The sequence below is a fragment of the Ambystoma mexicanum genome, chromosome 7p (assembly GCF_040938575.1).
Source record: "Ambystoma mexicanum isolate Mex_15411 chromosome 7p, UKY_AmexF1_1, whole genome shotgun sequence".
Taxonomy (NCBI): domain Eukaryota; kingdom Metazoa; phylum Chordata; class Amphibia; order Caudata; family Ambystomatidae; genus Ambystoma; species Ambystoma mexicanum.
Window position 1 is genome coordinate 595,732,636 of NC_090939.1, and position 21,499 is coordinate 595,754,134.

The window sequence follows — 21,499 nt, forward strand, 5'->3', positions numbered from 1 at the left end:
GTCATGTAAGACATATATGGATTCTGAACAAAGTAAACAGTAAGTATAATTACAGTCATCTCATACATATGCAAATCTACACGTCTAATCTATGGCACTAATATGCTGCAGTAGCTCTCAGCTATAACTTACCACCTACACCCTACGGCCAAGCAACCAAGACGATAGGTCCTACCCACAACCAACGCTGCATATCAAAACCATGGTGCTTGTAATTTGATTACTTATAAGTTTACTCTTGGGTGCATTGTCTGCAGCCATGCACGCAAGACGGTAGGTCGTGCACACAACTACCGCATCACACCACACCCATGTTCACTTATAACCTCACTGCTTATAACTTCAGTCTTGGGTGCATGGGCTTTGGCCATGCACCCAAGACTCTGGGTCCTGGCCAGAACCACCACAGCATATCGCACCCATTGTGGCTTCTAATTTCACTACCTGCTCCCAAAACGCTACGCCCTCCCCTCAACCACCTGAATGATGTTTCATAGTACAAGTGTACCTATACCAGTGATATGCTACAGTAGTTGTTGCCACAGGCTACAGACTTGGGTGTGAGGCCATAGATTTTTCAATGTATGGGTATGCAGTATAGAAAATCCATTGTGGCTTACAACTGCAGTGCTTATAACTTAAAAAAGGCCATGCACCCAAGTCTCTACACACTCTCCACAACCACCTGATCCATAAGCAATACTAAAGGTGTATCCATTGCTGTGACAAGCAGCGGTGGTTGTGGCCAGGGCCTGCAGTCTTGGAAGTATGGGCTACCCCCTACGGCCTACGGCCATGCACCCAAGACTCTAGGCCCTGGCGACAACCAGCACAGCATATTACACCCATGGTCACTTATACATCATTAACACACCCATACAATGAAACATTGTAACTGGACCATGTACTCAATTTGTACTCAGGACTCTAGGGCCTGGACACACCTACCAGATACATAATCAAATTGATGGCTGTGATGTCCTGCAGTGCTTGTAGGTAGGGTCTACACTCTTCGGTGTGTGGCCTACAGCCTTCAGCCATGCACCCAAAAGGCTACGTCCTGCCCACAACCACTGCCCATATACTTTTTTTGGAAAGTTTGGTGAGGATTCGTCCAAGGTGAGCGAAGTTATAAGCTGCCCAAAAAGTGCTCTTTCTATGGAAACAGCAACTTAACCATAACTATGCAATATATATATATATATCCCCCTGGACGAATCCTTACCAAAGTTTGCACAAAAAGTATATGGGCCACTCTGAATTTTGTTCCAGAGTTTGGTAAGGATTTATCAAGGGGGGCCAAAGTTATAGGGGGGGTCCCAAAACATCTTTTTTTCCTATAGACTTAATGGGGCAAAAACTTTGCGCACGGCTACAGGCCAAACCACTGGACGGATTGTCATCAATTTTGCGGCAGGGGCTTGTTCCCCAAAGTGTGCTATTGTAAATTTTGTGCAAAATCTTATTGTAGTTTCCGTTAAAATGATCAAAAAATTGCTCTCTAAGATTTAGTGATATCTATGTCCGCTCTGCGGTCCCACTTCCCTGTTCGCTCAGTGGAGAATATTTCTATTGGCTAATCCATGGCATGCTGTACGTCAAGACGTTGCGCTTTCACCGATTGGGTCTGCCGCAGTGTCAAGTGCGTAGCATTCTTTTTATACGGCCGCCATGGTCACTTAGTTTTTGAGTTGTACGCCGAAATCACCGCAAACAAACCCTTATGGAACCTTGTGTCGAAAGGTAAGCATTACTTATAAGTGGCAGTAGAAAGTGAAACAGTACTTTGTTCTTGTTACCACTATCGTACTGTGCACTGCAACTTGGTAGACAATGTACTACAATTCTTTACTGTGTCTTTGTAAGAAGCCAACACCAACTTTACTGCGGTTAGACTGGCGTCCTATATTTTGGAATGTGAGGCAGCCACCTGCACGGTTTCGTAAACAGGGCGAATCTGCACGTGGTCGCAAGTAACGGTTCTCATGAGTGACTGCTGAAATGTAGTAGCAAAAAGAGAATTTATTTGTGTTCAGAGTGAAGGTCAGTTCATCTCATTTCATTTTTTCAGTAGGCGCTCAGTATGGTCGCGCATGCACCAAACCTCACAAGGGTCAATTGTTTTTCGACCTTGACGTACAGGGAACAGAGACAGAAATAATGTAGGGAGTCACAGTTTGTGAAACATTCCCTTTGATAACTTATGCTTCAAAAAGGTTTGTGAGGCACATGAAATATCAGTTCCTGTGGAAGTCTTCTAGCAAAGAACTACTGCGTGACTGCAGAGGTCGAAATGGAGCCGGTGCATATCATGTAAGCTTATTTTAGAGGCCTGTACACCAACCTGCCATTATTTACTTAGTCTGCAAAAAAAAAAATATTTATTACTAGTAATGGTTTTGAAAGTTTGTGTGCCGTTGAAATTTCATATTGCACATTACCGCCCTTTTGGAAGTTTGTGTGCCGTTCAAAATTCATATTGCACATTAGCGCCGTCTGTACAATGTCACTACAATTTCCACTATTACCTGCGACATTTATGTGACAATCATATTTTTTTAACTATTATACAGATTGAACATTGTTGGCTTTTCTAAGGAGTCAATACATTTCCCCATATAAAATAATTGTTTATAGAAATGTAATGTGTTACCCTTTACATTTCTGCAAAGGCTTTGTATTCATACCTTTTTTTTTTTTTTACCCTCAGCTACTTCCTTCCATACTGCGAATGTCATGGACTTCAGCGTCCGACTGACGGTTTCTTTAATTGTCAAGTGCAGCTATTCATCAACGGTTGTATGTGAGTCATCCTTGAATGGGATGGCCGCATTGGACCTCTATGTCCGTACGCGGTTGTAGCAGTAAGAAGCAACATACCATCCTTTCTGGTGTCATAGTTCGCAGCCATTCACATCGCCTTGTAAATCACTGTGACAGGAATACGCCTTCTGTGTCAACAACGCATAATTTCAGTGTGGTTAAACAACAACTTCACCATTGCCAGTAACATTATAAGTAACATACTATACTTTCTGATGGACTACATCACAGCGATTGACGCCATCTTCACAATGAATGTGAGAGGAAACCGACTACTGTGTCGCCACTGCATACTGTGTATGCGTTAAACACTGTGGCGCCAACTCATGGTGATTGTGTGGGAAAACATCTACGTGACCGTCAAAACTAACATTTCAATTGTGCAGCACAGACACAAATTTCCAAATTCTTTGCAACTGAGAACAGGGCGATGATTTAACACTGTGCATTGTGAAATAAAAGTCCCTTACTACTGCTCACATGTTAGTGTGTTTTTTAACCATTTCACGTTCCCCTTCACAATCTGCCATGCTACGTTGCGTGTTGTAGTATGTTCTTTCATAGGTGGCGTATCATGCTACGTAAGCCTTTATGGAATCATTTCTTTACGCTGCCAAGGTACGTTATCCAGAGCGCTATTGGACACCACTTGCTTTGGCAACGTTAGGCTCAGGGCCATCTATTATGCTTTCGTGTCGTTAGGGTACTTTCTGATACCCAGATGCCCCAATTCCCGAGATCAGTCCTGCATGAAGACGCTATGTTGTCAGATTTGGTATCTTTCTATAAGTGGAAAAATGAGATCAGGTGCAGTGAAAGTGTTTGCTGTACAGAAACGTTTCAAAAGCAATGCTTCCTTAAACCTTATCAATACACCTTTCTTCACCCATCTCACTTTGTGACACTTACACAAAAATGTGTGCACAGATCAGTGGTAATGGTGTTGCTTGCAATATTTCTACCATTAGTGCACTTCACTTCACAGGGTTTGTTGTGATTTTGTCCACACATTAGAACACTAATTCTTTGCCTTCTGTATGCACATTTTTGCCAAACATATTCCCTGTATGTTCCACACATTTATGGAAAGGTTATTGAGCACGAACAAACACCTTTGTGTTTTACATGTGGTAGTGTTTTCAAACTTCACAAGTGTCGTCATGTACATAACACAATGGTACGCCTTTCGTCTCTGAAGGGTACGCTGTAGGTATGCTTACTGACCACAATGTCGGGGCGGTACATACTGCCATTTACTGGTTGGGACAAAACATTACATTGGACTCGCCATGTGCACCAGGCACTGGCTTTCTGTTAAAGGTGTTGCTGATAACCACACATTTTAAAACTAATACAAATCTTCTTCGCCCACTACGATTACACGTTTTACTTTTTTACTTTCTGGCAGCTGTAATGGAAAGCGGAAAAAGACTTTCTATGCAACGGCCACCTTCTCTTTGCATGGTGGCCATCTTGGAAAAGGATTTGTTGTCTTCAAACGGGAATGCCGGAGGCGTTCCGGTTGAAGGTAAAAAATCCTTTCTTTTGGTGCAATGGGTTAGTGGTGTAAAATCTGGATAGCTAATGGAATTCAGCACCCATTCTTTTAGGGTACAATGGAGTTTGCTGATTCAAAGACCTCGATATGCACTCTTCCTTCTATTGTGGTGCAAACCTATTCCCTGTACTTTCCACACATTTACGGAAAGGTCATTGCGCACAAACAAACACCTTTGTGTTTTACATGTGGTAGTGTTTTCATACTTCACAAGTGTCGTCATGTACATAAGAAATCAATGGTACGCCTTTCGTCTCTGAAGGGTACGCTGTAGGTATGCTTACTGGCCACAATGTCGGGGAGATACATACTGCCATTTACTGGTTGGGAGAAAACATAGCATTGTAGTCGCCATGTGCACCCGGCACTGGCTTTCTGTTAAATGTGTTGCTGATAACCACACATTTTAGAACAAATACAAATCTTCTTTGCCCAGTACGGTCACACGTTTTCCTTTTTTACTTTCTGGCAGCTGTAATGGAAAGCGGCAAAAGACTTTCTATGCAACTGCCGCCTTCCCTTTCCATGGTGGCCATCTTGGAAAAGGCTTTCCTTTATTCAAACGGGAACGTCGGAGGCGTTCCGGTTGAAGATACAAAATCCATTCTTTTGGTGCAATGGGTTAGTGCCGTAAACTCTGTATTGGTAATGGCATTGGGCCCCCATTTTTTTTAGGGTGCAATGGGGTTTACTGCTTCAAAGACCTCGGTATGCACTCTTGCTTCTATTATGGTGCCAACTTGCCCTGTTGAGTTGTGAACGGGAATTGCTTCAGTTACAAGTTCGTACACCAATATACAATGTCCTTCCGCACTATCAACAACTCACCCATACTATTGTGAAGTGTGTATGAGTTTTGTACCATGTGGCCATGCTGTGCTACAGCATATGCTTCTGTGCAATTTGTAGAGAGAAGGGCACTGCAGTCTATTGTTGCTTTACAGTATGCTTATGTGTTACTATTGGAATCCTTCCAAATACTCAATGCAAACTTTGGTCAACTTATGATATGATTCACTTACAGTACTGCCAACGTATGCAAATAATTGAAAAAACGTTTCTCAAAGGAACATTATGGTTACGTTGCCCTACTAAAAACGTTCAAAATTCACTACAAAAAAAACTTTGTTAAAGGAACGTTGTGGTCAAGTTGCCCTATTAAAAACCTATGCCATTCTGTACAAAAACTTGGTAAAAAGGCCGTTATGATTACAAGTAAAATCTAAAAACCCCTGAAATTCGGGAGTTATGGTAGGCTAATCACCCATTTTTCCCATCAGCACTCTCCACTGCTACCACTGCCACCCCAACCATAACCCCAACCATAACAGATGCCACCAGTCATGTCATTGATGCCATCACTGACGCCATCACTTCTTTAGCCCCTTTCTTTTATGTCAGCTGAGCAACCATAACTCGCGCCACCACCGTGCACTGCTAAGACTAACACCCAGGATATCAAAGATGACATGCCTAATGTTTCTGGGGATGTAGGGGGGATGAGGATGGGATTGGATATGGCCATAAGAAGCCAAAAAACGGGTTGTTTCACCTCCCGAAAGTCCGCGAACACTGTGGATGTCCTGGGGCAGTCCTGTGGTGTTTGCGGACACTTCAGATGTTCTAGGACATCTGTACCTATTTCTGCATTATAGGTTTGGGGAAAAGCACTTTTTGGATGGCTTATAACTTTTGCGCCACTCAATGAAACTGCATGTAATTTTGCAATTTTATTCTAGAACTAATCCTGAATGGTTTTGAAACATTTTCTGGGATTCTTTCAAGAGGGGGAAAAATTAGAAGGGTGGTCCCAAAATATTGTAAAGGCATATAAATGTGGTGTCATTTGACGAATCTGCACAACATTTGGCAAAACGATTTTGGATCTAGATATAAATGGTTTTCTAAAGTTTGGTGGGATTTTCTCAAGAGGGGGCGAAATTAGAGGGGGGTCTCAACATATTTAGATGGCTTATAACTTTGTTGCTATTTGAGGAATGTGGACAAAAGTTTTGAGAAAGATTATAGACCCAACCTTCAATGTTTGTGTAAAGACTGAATCGATTTTGTCAAGTGGGGGATAAGTTATATGACTATTGTATGTACATACATTTTGACACTTTTCAAAAAATAAAACATGGGCGGATTTCGAGTAAACTCGTGAGAAGCATTGGCAAGGACATTAAAGCATGGTTTTGCAAATGTTCCCATGTTTTATTTTTTTACAAGTGTAATAATATAGGTACAAAAAATAGTCATATACCTTTGGTGACTGAGGTATATCCTGTGGCCGTGGGCAGTAGCCAGATTGTCTGGGTCATGGCATAAGGTTATGACATTGACAATCTGGCTACTGGCCATGACCGCTAGGGACGAAAAATGGTGTTAAAGTGGCTATGTCTACCTGGAACCGGCTATGTGGTAAAGTTATTTGAAGGTAGGATAGGTTTGAAAGGGAAAAAAAGTGCTTGTGGTAATATGTTCATAGGGTTTTGCAGGCTGCCATTGCAAGGGAAGAGGGGCTGTGTACGGAGCCCCACCTTCTCTTTTCATGTTGGCTGTCTTGGAAAAGGATTTTCCTTCCTACAGCGGGCCTCCGCAGGCGTCCCGCTGTAGGAAGAATAATCCTTCCTTTTTACAGCGGGATGCTGCAGAAATATCTATATTTTAGCACTCTGGGTTCCCGCTTTGGGAACCAGGGGTGCTAATGGCCTTTATCCCCCATTTCAGGGCTGCAATGGATGATAATGGTCCGTAGCCCTCCTTATCTATCTATTTATTTATGTATTTATAATGCACCAATGCCCGCAGACATCAGGCTGTGTGGTTACAGTATTTGTTGAGGAAGATGAGGTGGAGAAAGACAGTTTACTACTTGCTGAGAAAGGAACAACCTTTCTGAGAGCATTGCAGTCATTGGATTTTGTGTGGCGGTGCATGGAGGTGGTCCCGTAGGAGTACTGTCCAGGTAGTCTGCAACTGAGTACAAAATTGCACTCAGTGCATTTCACTTTGGTAGCTTTAGCCTTTGGTACACTCCCAACAGTAGCAAAGAACTGGCACACCCATGATTCGATCTTGGTGCTAGAAGTAGGCACTTCCTCTACCTCATCTTCTTGGTCCTCTTCATTGTCTTTGAAAGTACTGTGCTTTTTTTGTTGTGAAAGTCCTCAAGCTGGTGGTGATGGTGGTGGCTCTTGGGGAGGAGGGATGATAATAATTGATGCCATTTTTAAGATAAATAGCAGTTTTGATAAAATTCCAAGTATGTACTGTGTACTAGATTGGTAATGGATAATGAGTACGAAAAGGTGTAGGAGGTGTGCAAGGGAAATTTTGAAGTTGAAAGTTCCTAGATCAGTAGAAAATGCAGTTCCAAGCTGTCTTCGAAGCACGGATACAATCAGGAAGTGATCAATGACATTTGTGATGTCATCTTTGATTTCCTGGGTGTTAGTCTTAGCAGTGCACGGTGGTGGCGCGAGTTATGGTTGCTTAGCTTAACATAACTGGTGAATTTCAGGGGTTTTCCGGTTTTACTTGGAACCATAACGTCCCTTTAACAACATTTTTTTCCACAATATATATATATATATGTATATATATATATATATATATGTATATATATATATATATATATATATATATATATATATATATATATATATATATATATATGAATATACATCTGTGTCAATGCCTCTGTTCCTTGCACTGGAGTCCCATCTAAAACAATAATTTGCAAAGCCAACAGTTTTGACTTGCATATAGGTATTAGACAGACATTTGCCAGGCATAAAACATAATATGCCCAGGTACTCACAAGGTTTCCCATCTGTTCTCATATTATGGCCAGGTGTTACCCTTATGGCAGTGAATGGAAAATGCCTATACATGCCTAATCAAAAGCCCAAACTGTTGGCTTTCCCAATGCGTTTCAGTTTTAGTTTGTCTCCCTAAGTAAAAGTGTGTATGCCCAGATGTGGATGTCTTGTTTGCTATGCCTAGGGGATCAAGCTTCACCTCACTGAGTTAATCCAATGAGGCCATACCTGAAAATGACAAGGTTAGGATGGCAAGTAAGGATCACTTTCAGATCTTCTTCTCAAGAGTACTTACCAGTGGGGTTCTGACCTATATAGAATGTATCTTTTTCTGTGTGGAAGGGTAGCCTGAACTGCCAGAACATTTCATGATTCAAACTGATAAGTACTGAATTGATAACCTCATACTATTTGAGCAATTTAACTGTGTTTCTATGAAAACAGAATACATCATGTGTATTGTGGGTCTTGTTTGGAAAGTATGATGGACACCCTGATTGCTGCGTGTTTAGGCAGTACTGGCAATGAAAATTATTTGCTGTGGCACCCCATCAGTGATTGTTGGAGGGTGATGGGAGGATTGCTCCAACCCCCCACTAAACATTTGCCTCTCAGAAGCTTAATCGTGAACACTTGGAAAATAACACAAGTGTGAGAGCATTTCCTATGATGTTGCTGGCAAATTATAAAAGGTTAACATCTTTTAAAACTAAAATACAGTATTTAAATATTTCCTAAAGAGTGCAATCAGAGGGACAAGGGACAAAAGCCCATTCCCATTCTCCCTGCTCTGCCTCTCTTCCCTCTAACACAGTCAGTGCTTCACAGGCCCTTGCAGTGATGTCTTATCTTTTTAATGTGTCTCAGAGGCACATTATTTACAACAGGAAGTGATTAGAGATGGAAAATGGTAACTGCAGGGACCATTTCTGTGACACCTTTTTCTTAAAATTATATGCAGTGTGATTGTTGGGTGATTAGAAATTAAGGGGATAAAGAACAAGCTGGTGGAAACAATGACAGTGTCATTCATTTTATTTCACCTTGTGTCTGTATGTGATTTTTTGTAAATTCTCATTACTTTCTATGCTGGAGCTTGTAGGCTTACATTCAGGATGAGGAAAATAAAGCTACAATCATAGGATGTCATTTTCCAAGTCAAGCGGAGTGGAAAGTGGTGCTAAAAGCATTTAGCAATAACATGTTTTATGCGCTGCAGGATTTTGTATGATTTGGCAGTCGAAGTTGGAAAGCAGATCAGACTTAACAAGTTTGCCTGCTCTTACAGGTCCCCCTGCCAAATCCAATTGGGTTTTCACCCGCATGTATTTTTATGTTGGTGGAAAACCAATTGATTCCTTTGAAATCAGACTGACTTTTACACCTGGTAAAAGCAGGCAGATTCCAAAAGAAACCATTGTGGATGGCTTCCACAATCTTTATTTGTGGGAGGGATTTACACTTTTCAAGACACCTAGTAGAAAAATGAATATCAAAAGTTATATTTGCTTTTGTTTTATTCTTTATTTTTCCAGTACTAGGTGGAAACAATTAAAATTGCATGGAGGTGTCCTTTTGCAAAACTCTTTTTCATCACCATGTTTCTGCAATGATGGATACATTGTCAGGTTGGTTTATCATTTGACTGTTTAAAGTACTGTGTATAAAATTGAGTATTATTTTAGGTATTCCAAACCAAACTTCAACACATATTTGTACCAACTTGAGCTTGGAAGATGCGTGGTCAAGTATCTAAATTTCAGGCTACGCTCAAATTCCGGCTTCTGCACTTAACCAAAGTGTGTGATCCTGGCCAAATCATTTCATCATACTGTGCCTTACCTGCCAAAATTAGGTTCCCCTAGCAGTGATTCAGTTCACAGTATAAGCTATTTAAAAAAAAAGCCACACTCATGGTTTAAGACATGGGCAGCGCATCTGTCAGGACCTACCAAGAACATACACACACACACACACACACATCTTTCTTTGAAAATATCAGGCCACATTTATTGAAGAAAATTGTGAAATTCAAAAGCAATTCAAAGTAAACACATCAAATAAAAAGCCCTAATGGACAATTGCATATAATAACCAGCAAGTAAACAATATGTAGCATACAATTACGTATAAGGAAGTGGCAGGGGAGCAAATGCCCTTACTCCCTGCCAAGCCCCACCAGGATCGATACCAGAAAGACAGAAAATCCTCAACCTGCACCGTCTGCCTCCTGACCCAACATCCCCCACCATGGCTCTCTTTCCTGCATGCTAGAACTCCCTTGTGCACTCAACTGAATTAAAAGGTTTTGTAAAAATACAACAAAAAATTATGCTTCAAAATTTCATTTTGTAAAAAATAAAATATCCTATTCCTTGCTTCAGTATTCTGGAGGGGTGGGGAGAGTTCTCTTTCACAACAAGGTGGTGGGACCACAAGCACCTCCTCCAGGGCCTGCTGGGAGAAGCCACAGTGTTCTGGGGGCATTGTTGAGCTCACACCATCTCAAATGGAACAAACACTGGGTGTCTCACTCCTCAGCCCTTGCAGAGGAGGAGGAAGCATCACCCACAATTCTCCCCAGCCAGGCCAAGAAAGACACAGTGGGGTGTTTTGGGGTTAGGTAGGAGTGGAGATAAATGGGAATGGTGGTCATGGGGAGCTGATGGAAGGGGACTGGGGGTGAAGGGTGAAGGATAAGTGGATATAATAGAAAGGGGAGAACAGATGGCAAGGGAATATATGCAGATTGATGTTGCAACACCATTTTCCTTGATTCTCTTTTGCTTTATAGATTATTTTTTTCCGGATCTTGGTAGACATTTTTGATTGAATCACAGATATGGGAAATTTCGATTAATGTCAGCACTTTGTTTAGGATACTCCTACATCCACACCCAATAGAAATTAGGCACCCTGATCGCAAACCTGGCCCACCCAGATGAAAATACGTGGAGCTGGGCCTGTAAGTAACCCAGAGGGGCATATGACCAAGGCCACACTGGTGATGCAAATCCATATGTGAATTATGAACTGTAAACTGAGAATTGCACTGTCCAGGCATAGCTGACACATTTTAATAAACAAGGGGAACGTTTAACATTTAGTCAGACAGTACTTCATTGCGGCAAAGTGCGTTAAAACAACGTTGCAGCCGGGGATACAGCAAGTGGCGCAGCTTAACATTATTTCAAGTACACTTCAAGATCTCATTTAAAAAAAAAAAGTCCCCAGGCATGTTGTCTTGACACCTTATTAAAAGGTGTTGCATCATCTCTCGGGCAAGTGTGATTATTTTCTCCTGCCTGGTGTCTGAAGTGCTACAAGGACGTAGCTGGAGACAGTCCACATATCAATACTTACTCAGATGCGCGTGATACTTTAACCCTGTGACATTATCACGTCCATGACTCAACTCTCACAGACACTCCGTGCCCCAGTTTTGGAGACCAGGAAGGGAGGGTAGTCAGGAAAAATAACTGCAGCAGAGTTACTTGTACAGGATTTCAGCTGTCTACATTGCTTGTTAGTGTCAACTGCACACGCCCCATCCCTGTTCTCCCATTACTGAAAGACCGACTGGCATGTTAATAAAATAAGCCGGGTTCAAATACGGTTTCTAAACCATGAATCAGCCCCATACCTCTAATACACCAGAATGGATCCGAACAGATTGGAAGAAACTAGTATACAATTAAAATGATAAACCTTCTTGTCCAATTTTGGTAACGTGGACGGAACAGCAAGCTTAACTCCTCTAAAGGTCGTGGATCACTCGTTAGCTGCAGCACAGCGAAAATACAATCATTACCCAATGATAACAGGAGTGTCCAGTCAAGGTTGTATAGGACAGTCTAACAACACTACGAAATACAACCCACCCTGTCAAGGAATGCAGAGAACAGTTTCAAAGAAGGACCAGGGACGCACACTGGATACTGACACGAGGATAGTCAGTATGGTTATTAACGACAACAGTTTGTTAAGATTTATTGTCTTTAGGACAAAGGGAGCAAATGGTCTTACAATGTCTCTAGGGGCCTTCTGAGAAGTACCAGGGGGAAGAGTCACAATGTACCTTTTGCTGTTGGTGTTCTTGGTGCTCGACAGTGTTGAGTCAGCTTCAGGGCACATTACAGGCTTCTGTGACAGTTTGAGACGGGAGTCAGCTGCAGGTATCAGTCGGTAAGATGGTTTCGGTGAGCAAAGCTAGACGAATGGCTGTAGGCTGGCCTACACAGCGGTTCAGGGTCAGGAATCATCTCAGTGCTGATCGGCAGTTCTAAGCACTGGTCGAGACGTCAGAGATGTCTTTAAGCAATGGAAGCTTGACAAGGGTCCTTAAATGTCCTTTAAGGTGGACGGCAGTAGATGCTCGTCGAGGCACTTCTCCCAGCTTTTTCAATGGGCTTATGTCGTCCTTTGAGGTGGACAGGCCACAGTTGTGGAGTGTGTTGCATGCAGCTGCCTTGTCCTTTGTTAAAGGTTCAGAGACTTTCTGGCACTCCCTATACGGGAAGCTTACTACAGAGCATAGCAGGGCACACTGTGTGCTGGCTGGGTACCTGTTCTGGAGCGGCTGCAGGGTCCTCTCAGTTCTGTTTCTCCCTCTGTTCCCTGGGAGAATTTTAGGGGAGGGATCTTGGTTCCCTCTTTGGATATCCTGGCCTTCCTTCACTGGCGCAAGATGTAAGGCAGACTGTACCTTCACCCAGGGTCCAAGGCTGAGTTCTTCTTTCTTATTTCTTGTGAAATCTTCAGATGATCTGCCAAAAATGGGGCTCAGCCCTCTTTTAACGTAAAGTGAGCCACAGTGATTGGTGTAGGCTAAAACTACCTTACTTAACCAATTCTGGGGTCTCTGCCAACAATCTTCTGTATGCGTGAGGTCATAACGACAGTGCTTTGCAAAAGGAAAGGTAAAGGGGTGAAAACAGGAGCAAGGTGTGCCCCAGAACTAACATGGTGGCACCCTTCTCTGAACAGAAAGAGCTCTGTGCTCACTTCCTTGTGCTACTAAGTCCCACCCATCTTCCTGTCTGTTGTGTTCAAAGAGTCTCTCTGGTTAAGGATCCTCCCTGTGTGGTTCCTGTTAAGGTGGCAGGTCTCCCTTGAAGCAGCTGAGAGACCACACTCTCTGGCTCCTGCAAACCACATTTTAGTACCTTATGAATGGGGTTGCCTTAGTGAGTGGCCTACTGAAACAACATACCCAGACATGACAGTCCACTGCCATCGATACAGAGAGTCAGTAGCTGGTATCAGCTTGACACAGGTACATATGAAAGGTTGGTGAGTTTCCTGTCTCCTTTGTTATCCTCTTCAGCCAGGCCCTGTGTGGGCCTATTTGAAATACCCCCTGTTGTTATGATAATCGCTGCCACCAACTGCCAGGCGTAACAAAAGAGCACGGTGTTTCCATGGAGCCTTTTTTCAGTTAATCAGTCTGACCATGGCTTGGGGAAAGTTGGTCGTCCTCCTTCCTCCGATGACATCGTGACCTCCTTGGCTGTCACATTCCAACTTAATATGACAGGGCCAGACTGTGCCTTGTAGGTGGTATCCAGCCTGGAGTAGACAGGTCTATGCTTGTGTTGTGGTGCGAGCGTAGGAAAATAAGTGTGGATTAGCCCCAGATTTTCTTGAGGTCGGTCTACCATCATTCCATTTAATTAAACATTTCAAAAAAGCCCAGGTGAGCGCACACTCACCATGCAGATGGTTGAATTCCTCGCATGCCCCCCAGCCTCAAGACGTGAACCACCATTGTACTCAGGGTGTGGTTCATCATCTAGGTGAAAGTACTGGCTTAGGCAATCTACATTTCCATACTGGGAGCCTGGCTTGTGCTGGATGTCCATATTTTATCCCTGTAGGATTATGCCCCAATGCAGAAGTTTAGGGTTCTCCCCTTGTGTAGCCATTACCCATCTAAGAGGCCGGTGGTCTGTTTGGATGGCAAAGTGCAACCCAAAGATGTAGGGTTTCAGCTTCTTCACCACCCACACAACCATGTAAGCTTCTTTTTCAACGATGGCCCAGTTCCTTTCACTTTTTGTTAATGACCTGCTAATGTAGGCAATAGGTTGCTGACCCGTTGAGAGTTCAACAGTGCTCCAATCCCAAAATCATAAGCGTCTGTCTGGATAGTTAAATCCTGACCATAGTCTGGCACATTCAGAACTGGGGCCCTTTACAATCCATCCTTCAAATCCTGAAAGCAGGTTTGACAGGATATGGTCCAATTTACCTTCTTTGGCATTTTCTTCGAAGTCAAATCATTCAGGAGCATGGCAATGGTCCCATACCCCTTGATGAATGACCGGTAGTACCGGGTGAGACCTAGGAACGCTCTCACCTGTAGCTGTGTGGTGGGGATGATTTGTGGTTGTTTTACCAAAGTGGAAATGTTCGAGGGAGAAAAGCCCGAAGATTATTTTTTCGAAATAATCTTCGGTCTTTCCTCCCCTGAACATTATCGAGTTACCCAAACCCCTACCCTCACCCCCACCCACACCCTCAACACACCCCTACCCACATCCCCCACCCCCTACTTACCTTGCATTCCGTCTTGCGCTGGTCCCTGCAATGCCTGTTCCCTTTCACTTCTGTGATCGGGAACCGGTGCCACAGGGTCCTTTCCTTTTTTTCTTCATTTCTTTGTCAGGTCAGCTGCGGAGGTGTCCCCCGCAACCCCTGCTCACTATACTGTATAGTATCGCTCACTATACTATACTGTATAGTGAGCTGAGGGGTTGCTTTGGACACCCCTGCAGCCTTTATTTTGGATACCCTGCAGCCCCCAGCACCAAATGCGTGATTTGTTCAAACCTTTTGGCCGTCGGATTTTTCGAACGGCCGAAATTCAGCCAAATCACGCATTCAGTATTTTTTATTCGGTCAATTTGGCTGAAATTGGAAGGGATATTTTAATCCTTCACAGATTGTTCCTTTGCTTCAAGAGGTTGTTTCTTACCTCCACTGACCAGGTGGCCTAGGTAAGTCACTGTGCCATGGGCTATCTGACACTTCATGGCTTTGATAGTCAGACCTGCATTCTGCAGCGCCTGAAGCACGTGTTTCAGGTGAGATAAGTGATCCTCCCTGGTGTGGCTGAACAGAGCAATGTCGTCTAAATAGGTGACACTGAGGTTTTCCAGTTCAGACAAAACCTGGTTAACCATCCTCTGGAAGGTGGCTGGGGTATTCTTCAATCCAGAGGGCATCACAATGAACTGATAATGTCCTTCTGGGGTTGAAAATGCTGACATCTCTCTTGCTCCGTCCGTCAAGCCATCCTGCCAGTACCATGCTGTGAGGTCAAAGGTACTGATGTACTTGGCAGCACCAAGCTTGTCAATGAGCTCATCTGCCCAAGGAATGGGGTGAGCATCTGTCTTCGTGACAGAATTGAGCCCCCTCTAGTCCACACAAAAGCAGACTTCAGTCTTTCCACCACTGGTCTTTTTAGGGACCAGTACCACTGGGCTAACCCAGGGGCTGTGGGATGGTTCTATGACTGCCAGAGCCAGCATCTCGGAAACTTCCACCTTGATGGTGTCCCTTCCCATATCGGGCATCTGGTGAATTCTGCTTTTCACCAGTTTACTGTCTCCAGTGTCCACATCATGAATGCACCAATCTACGTGACCTGGAGTCAGCGATAACAGACCGGCAAACTGTCCCCTTAAAGGGTGACAGTCTGTCAGTTGCTGTTCTGACAGGTGAGTTGCAAGAATGACACCTTTAACTGACCACATAGCATTCATATACGCAGACATGAAGTTTGTTCCCCTTTCAGATATGACTTCCTTGGGGAAACCAATACAGGAGAATATCCCAATCAGAGCCTTCACAACCAAAGGGCCTTTGATGCTCCTCAGAGGGACAGCCTCGGGGTACCTAGTGGCATGGTCTACCACCACCAAGATGTATCTGTTCCCTCAGCTGGTTTAGGGATCCAAGGGACCCACAATGTCCATGACTATTCTCTCAAAAGGCTGCCCAACCATGCATAGTGGGATTAAGGGGGCCATTGTGGCACCTTCTGACTTGCTAGAAGCTTGACAAGTCGGGCAGGATCGGACACATTCCTTCCTAAACGAATAAGTGAGCCAAATCCAAAAAGAACTTTCTGTGGCATTGGGGAATTACCAACCTCCTGGTGTGAGTGGGCCACTCTTTCTGGGGTTTAAAGAAGTCAGCCTGATCTGGGCCCCCAGCTGAGGTAATCTCATCCAGCTTGGGCAGGCCCTTCAGGTCTGAATTTACCTGGTCCTCCACCTCAGGTTTCTGTGCTGCGCCAGGCAACGCTGAAGTCACTGAGTCTTCTGCTTCCAAAGTAGGGCTCTCAGTGGCTATTGGCCACTCTCCCACACAAGTAGGTGACTCAGCAGTCTGTGGAACTGTCCAGGGGCTACCGGCCATGCCAGTCCCTCCAATAATCCCTCTGCAAGCACACCGGGCCCTAAGGCACTAACAGCCTTAAATCTGGCGAACTCTTTGACCTTCGATCATGTAGGTGCCATGACTATCTGGGGCTTAGGATGATGTGGAGAATCCGATGGGATTTCCCCCCAGGAACCAGGTTTGGGACCCTTGACATGTGGCCAGGGGAAGGCAGGCACTCTCTGATGCTGACCCTGGGGGTGCACTGCGAGAGGATCAAATGGGGGGGGGATTCAGACCAGGACGATGGGGATGAACCCCTTTTTAACTTTCCCTGTAACCCTGTCATTCGGATGGACTTTTACCATTTTAAAGACGTAGGGAAAACACATTTCTCTAAAATGGACTACATGTCCCAGAGTCCTTCAGGGACTGTGATGAAGAAGGAGGCTGGGGAGGCATGCAGGAGTCATGGACAGGCAGGCAGGACTAATGGCTTTTGGAAAGGTCAAATGGCTTTTGGCAAGGTCAGACAATTAGTCCTAAGGGCCTGTACCTGAATCCAGTTAACCGAACTGAGAGGCATAAAAGTCTGCAGCAACAAGGAGCCATAGAAAGAAGCTGGAGCTGGAATGTTGGCAGAAGGAGCAGAGCAGGAGGCTGGTAGATCACAAGGAAGTGTGACCACAGAAGGGACGACGGAGCAGAGGAAGAGCAGATTTCACCTGCAGGCTTTGAGTTGGTCCTGTGCTCACAAACTCTGTTTGGCTGTGGCAGCACTGGAAGAGACTTGGAGAAACAGGCTGTCTTTCAATGTCCATCGAATTGCTGTGAATGCAGATCTGAATTTGTGCATCCACCCAACGCCCATGAGCAGAAGCAAGCCGAGAAAAACTGGAGAGAGGAAGACTCTCCCTTAATGAGACTGGATCATAGACACCAGTGCAGCAGAGGGGTGTGGGTCACAAGAGTGCCTGTAGCAATAGCAGTAGAAGAAATCAAGCCGGGAAGCAGAAGCCGCCCGCAGTTGCTGTGATTGTGGAGTCGGTAAAGAGAAGCTCCGTACTGCAAATCATCAGGAATAACTTGCCATTAACTGTAGCCAGCTTAATTTATACTTGCATACACACACAACCGAGTAAAAGTTGTTCGCAGATGTGTTCAGTCATTCTAACAACGGAATTGTATCACATGCTTATATTAACAAAGCTGAAGTGCCTGCATGTAGAGAAAGCCCCTCTTTTCCCCATTATTAGATGTAACCTGTTGCAGAGCAGTCACGTGTCTCTTATTAAAGAGAAGACCATTTCTGGTAAACCTTTTAAAGCAGCTCTTGAGTTTCCTGCAATGTTACAACTCCATTTAACATCAGCAGAGGTTTGCGCATGGAACTATGTTTCCCAATAACCTTTGAAGCATAACGCTGACCGACAGGAGGGAACGTACATCTTTTGAAGTGGCAGTTCAATATCAAAACAAAATCGTGTTCACCTAATTTCAGTTCTACTAAGAAACTTGCTTCTTGTAACATACTGAACACTGAAGTAGAAGTTGTAGAAGTGGCTGAAGCTAAACGAAGAACAAGTACGACCCAAGTCAGTAGACCAAATCCTGTTAAAGTGAAACCAGCTCATTTAAGAACTGCACACCATTATTCTAAAGTCTCTGAAGCTATTGTAACCCACAGTCCTCTGATACAAGTGTGACAAGGTTATCCTAGGTTTAAAGAGTCTATGTGAACCTGGGGAACAGAGCTGGACACTTGTTAAGAAGAACTAATTTAAATTCTGTAGGGCTGAGACTGTTCAAGTTGAGAAGAAGCAGTCTGGGAGATAAAGACAGAATTTCTGGTAGCTGCAAGACAGAAAGGAACGGCAAAGAGGCTGCCCTGTCTTGCCATACAAGAGAGAAGAGTGCCTTGTCAACCTGCAGAGGTTGAGGAGTCGTGTTGAAGTTGCCTGAAATTCTAAGTTGCAGTAGCAGTAGTAGAACTGTGGTTATCAATACTTTTGTCAGAACTGTATCAGTTAAATGTAGTAGAAGCAGAGGTCCACTGTGGGGCAAGGGATCCTGCTCCCACAGTATCATTAGCAGAAGGGAGTTGCTAGAGAGAGAGCAAACCCTAAGAAGAAGCACCCTGATAAACTGTATTTAATGACTCTGCAGAAGTTGCAAGAATAAGAGTTGTTACTAATGTAAGGAAGGCACAAGGGAACACAGTTCGAGGGTGTTTATTGAACTTGAACTGAGTTTGAAAAACACCTATCTAATCCTAAATCTAAAGAAGGGGGCAAGCTACGACCATCAAATAATAACAACGCAGTCCCAGTCGAGTCTGTCAAAATAAAAGGGCCTGTGCTAATAAATCTATTGCCAATCCTTACTTCTAAATACAAATAGTGTGGGAAACAATGTTATGCAAAAGAAAAGTGTTCAAGAAATTATATGTATGGATATTCAAGCCGTTGGGCCCCCTTCCCCACGTTTTCAGCATGGGACAAGGCGGCACACTCAAGCTTAACATAGTCTCTGGCTTCTATAGCGCAAGGATGCAGTTCAGATCTCAGTATCAGGGCCTTCTGTGCCAAAGTCTTGTCATTCAAAGTCTCTTACTTCAGAGGGCCTGATGCAACAAACAAACATTCAAAAGTTCCTTTCACTTCAGGATTCTAATATATAACTTCTTGGGTGATTTTTCAGTTCACCCCGGGTCCCCCTCCGCCAGGCTCAGACCCCCTTTAGCACATAAAACTTTCTCAGGTGATTCATTGTTCATCTCGGATCCCCCTCTGCCAGGTTTAGACCCACTTTAACACCAAGCTTTCAATTGATCTCCCTCCACTGTGATCGGACCAACTTGATCTACTTTTTTCCAAACTTACTATACTTTCAGAAATCGAAGACTTTCAATTGTGTGTGGGATTTTGCTCAACCCGTCGCAGGACCACTTCAATTCACAATTACTTGCTAGTTTCTTGATGTGCTCTCTTTCTCACTTTCACTTTGCCAATTTTCAGTCAGCTGGATACCTTACAGAGACTTTCAATAGAGCACACACGCAGTGTTGGACCACTCTGTCAAAGGGATTGTATCTTGGTTTCAAAGTTCAATCACTCATCAGCAGTTTAACATCACTTGTGTTTCTTTTAACACACGTATTAAGAATGTTTGTTCCAGCACTTGCCATACAATGTTGCTGCTTGCAACCTTGGCTTCAACACAGACCGGTCTTGCATCGGTCTCCCCAACTCAACAGCTGTGTTGATTTGCTGCTTTGAACTTGGAGCCAAGGACAATACCACGCAGGCTGATGATACTCCCCACCTTGATTACTGACGCAGGAGGGCCCCAAGTATCTCTGACACACAATGCAGGATTATTCAGCCTGGTTTACAGGTCTTACACTTTCTATCTTCGAGGACTCTGGAGTGTAACGGTTCCTTGTCGAAAAGGTCAAGGGAATTTCCCTCCTTGCGATCCTCCTATAGGTAAGGGGATGCCACATCTGACCATCCGGTGTCCCACTCCCATCCCCCAAACTCCACTCACCCAGGTGATCCTCCCGCACTGGTCCACCCCCAGCAACTGGATCCAAAAGTGGTGGCCGTATCCTGGCCACCTGGATGACAGATCCCCAGGGACTAGTGGGTGAGACACCTTCTGGTTTCTCACACAAAGTACTTTTGTCTTCAACTTTACCCATTCTATCCTGTATGGAGGTTATCCAGGAATACCATTGGTGCTGTTATTTTCTTCGTGGAACTTGGAAAGGGAATCGTTTCTTCAAGCGAAAAAGGAACTGTTGCCAGTGGATTTTTATTTGTGGGAATTTTTGTTTCTTTGTCGCATTTCATAACTTGATTTAAGACTTTCTTTTTCTTGCAAGAAATTGGCTTTGAAACATTCCTGGGGGAGCAAGATCTGGCCAGGACAAATAGAAGTCATCCAAGACGCTGGTCATTTGGAAACCTTTTATTTACGTTGTTTCTTTTTTTAATTTTTTTTATTTACTTGTGAATAATCATAAGAGACAATGATTTTTACAAGGCTGATCAGAATCCAAGGATGATCAGAATCTGGGCTAGCCGCGTGTGCTTCTGCTTTCGTGTGAATACGCCAGCTCGCACAATCCGTTGCAAGAAGTTAGGGTCCTTTACGGGTTGACCGGACTGGTCAGGCCCAGAAGAACTGAATGTGACTGTGGGTCCGAAGGTCAGACCTTGCTACACCAGAGGAGGTGCTGTCTGTCTCAGTGAGAGGCCGTGTTTTCGCCTGCCTAGTGAGAAGATTCTATGGCCTTTATTTTTGTGAAGGCAACTTCCAGTAGTTTGCATGCCGCTACAGCCCAGCAAGTTTTTTCACCCGAGATGAGACGGCACCACCACGTGTCTTCCTCCACCAACACTGAATTGACCCATAGGGGTTCCAAATAGGCTACACGTTCTGCGTTTAGAGTGTGGCAGTTTAGCAGAAGATGGCGAATTGTCTCGATTGCGTCGTCGGATTGGCATAATCTGCATGTGGTTGCCGCGGCCAGACTTCTTATCGCCATGATTTCTCTGGTGTGGAGCAAGTTAAGCCTTGCTCTTAGGAAGTATGTTCGAAGATTTCTGTTTGGAAATTTTACACAGTAGGCCAGTGTGCAGTTGAGCCGGTTGAATGTCGGTGGCAGATGCTTTAAGAATTTGATCGCTCTGGTTTGGTCGGCTGTGGTGATCCAATCTTGATTTTTCAATTTTTGAGACACTCTTTGTGGGTTGGTTTTCAGGTCCTCTGTAGAACATGCCACTTGTTCCAGATTGTTTGTTTGGCAGGCGATCCACTGCTTGATCTCCGAGAATTTAGTTGATTCCAGTTCTTTGTTAATGATGTTAAAGATTGGGAGACCGTCTTGAATAAGGGTCTT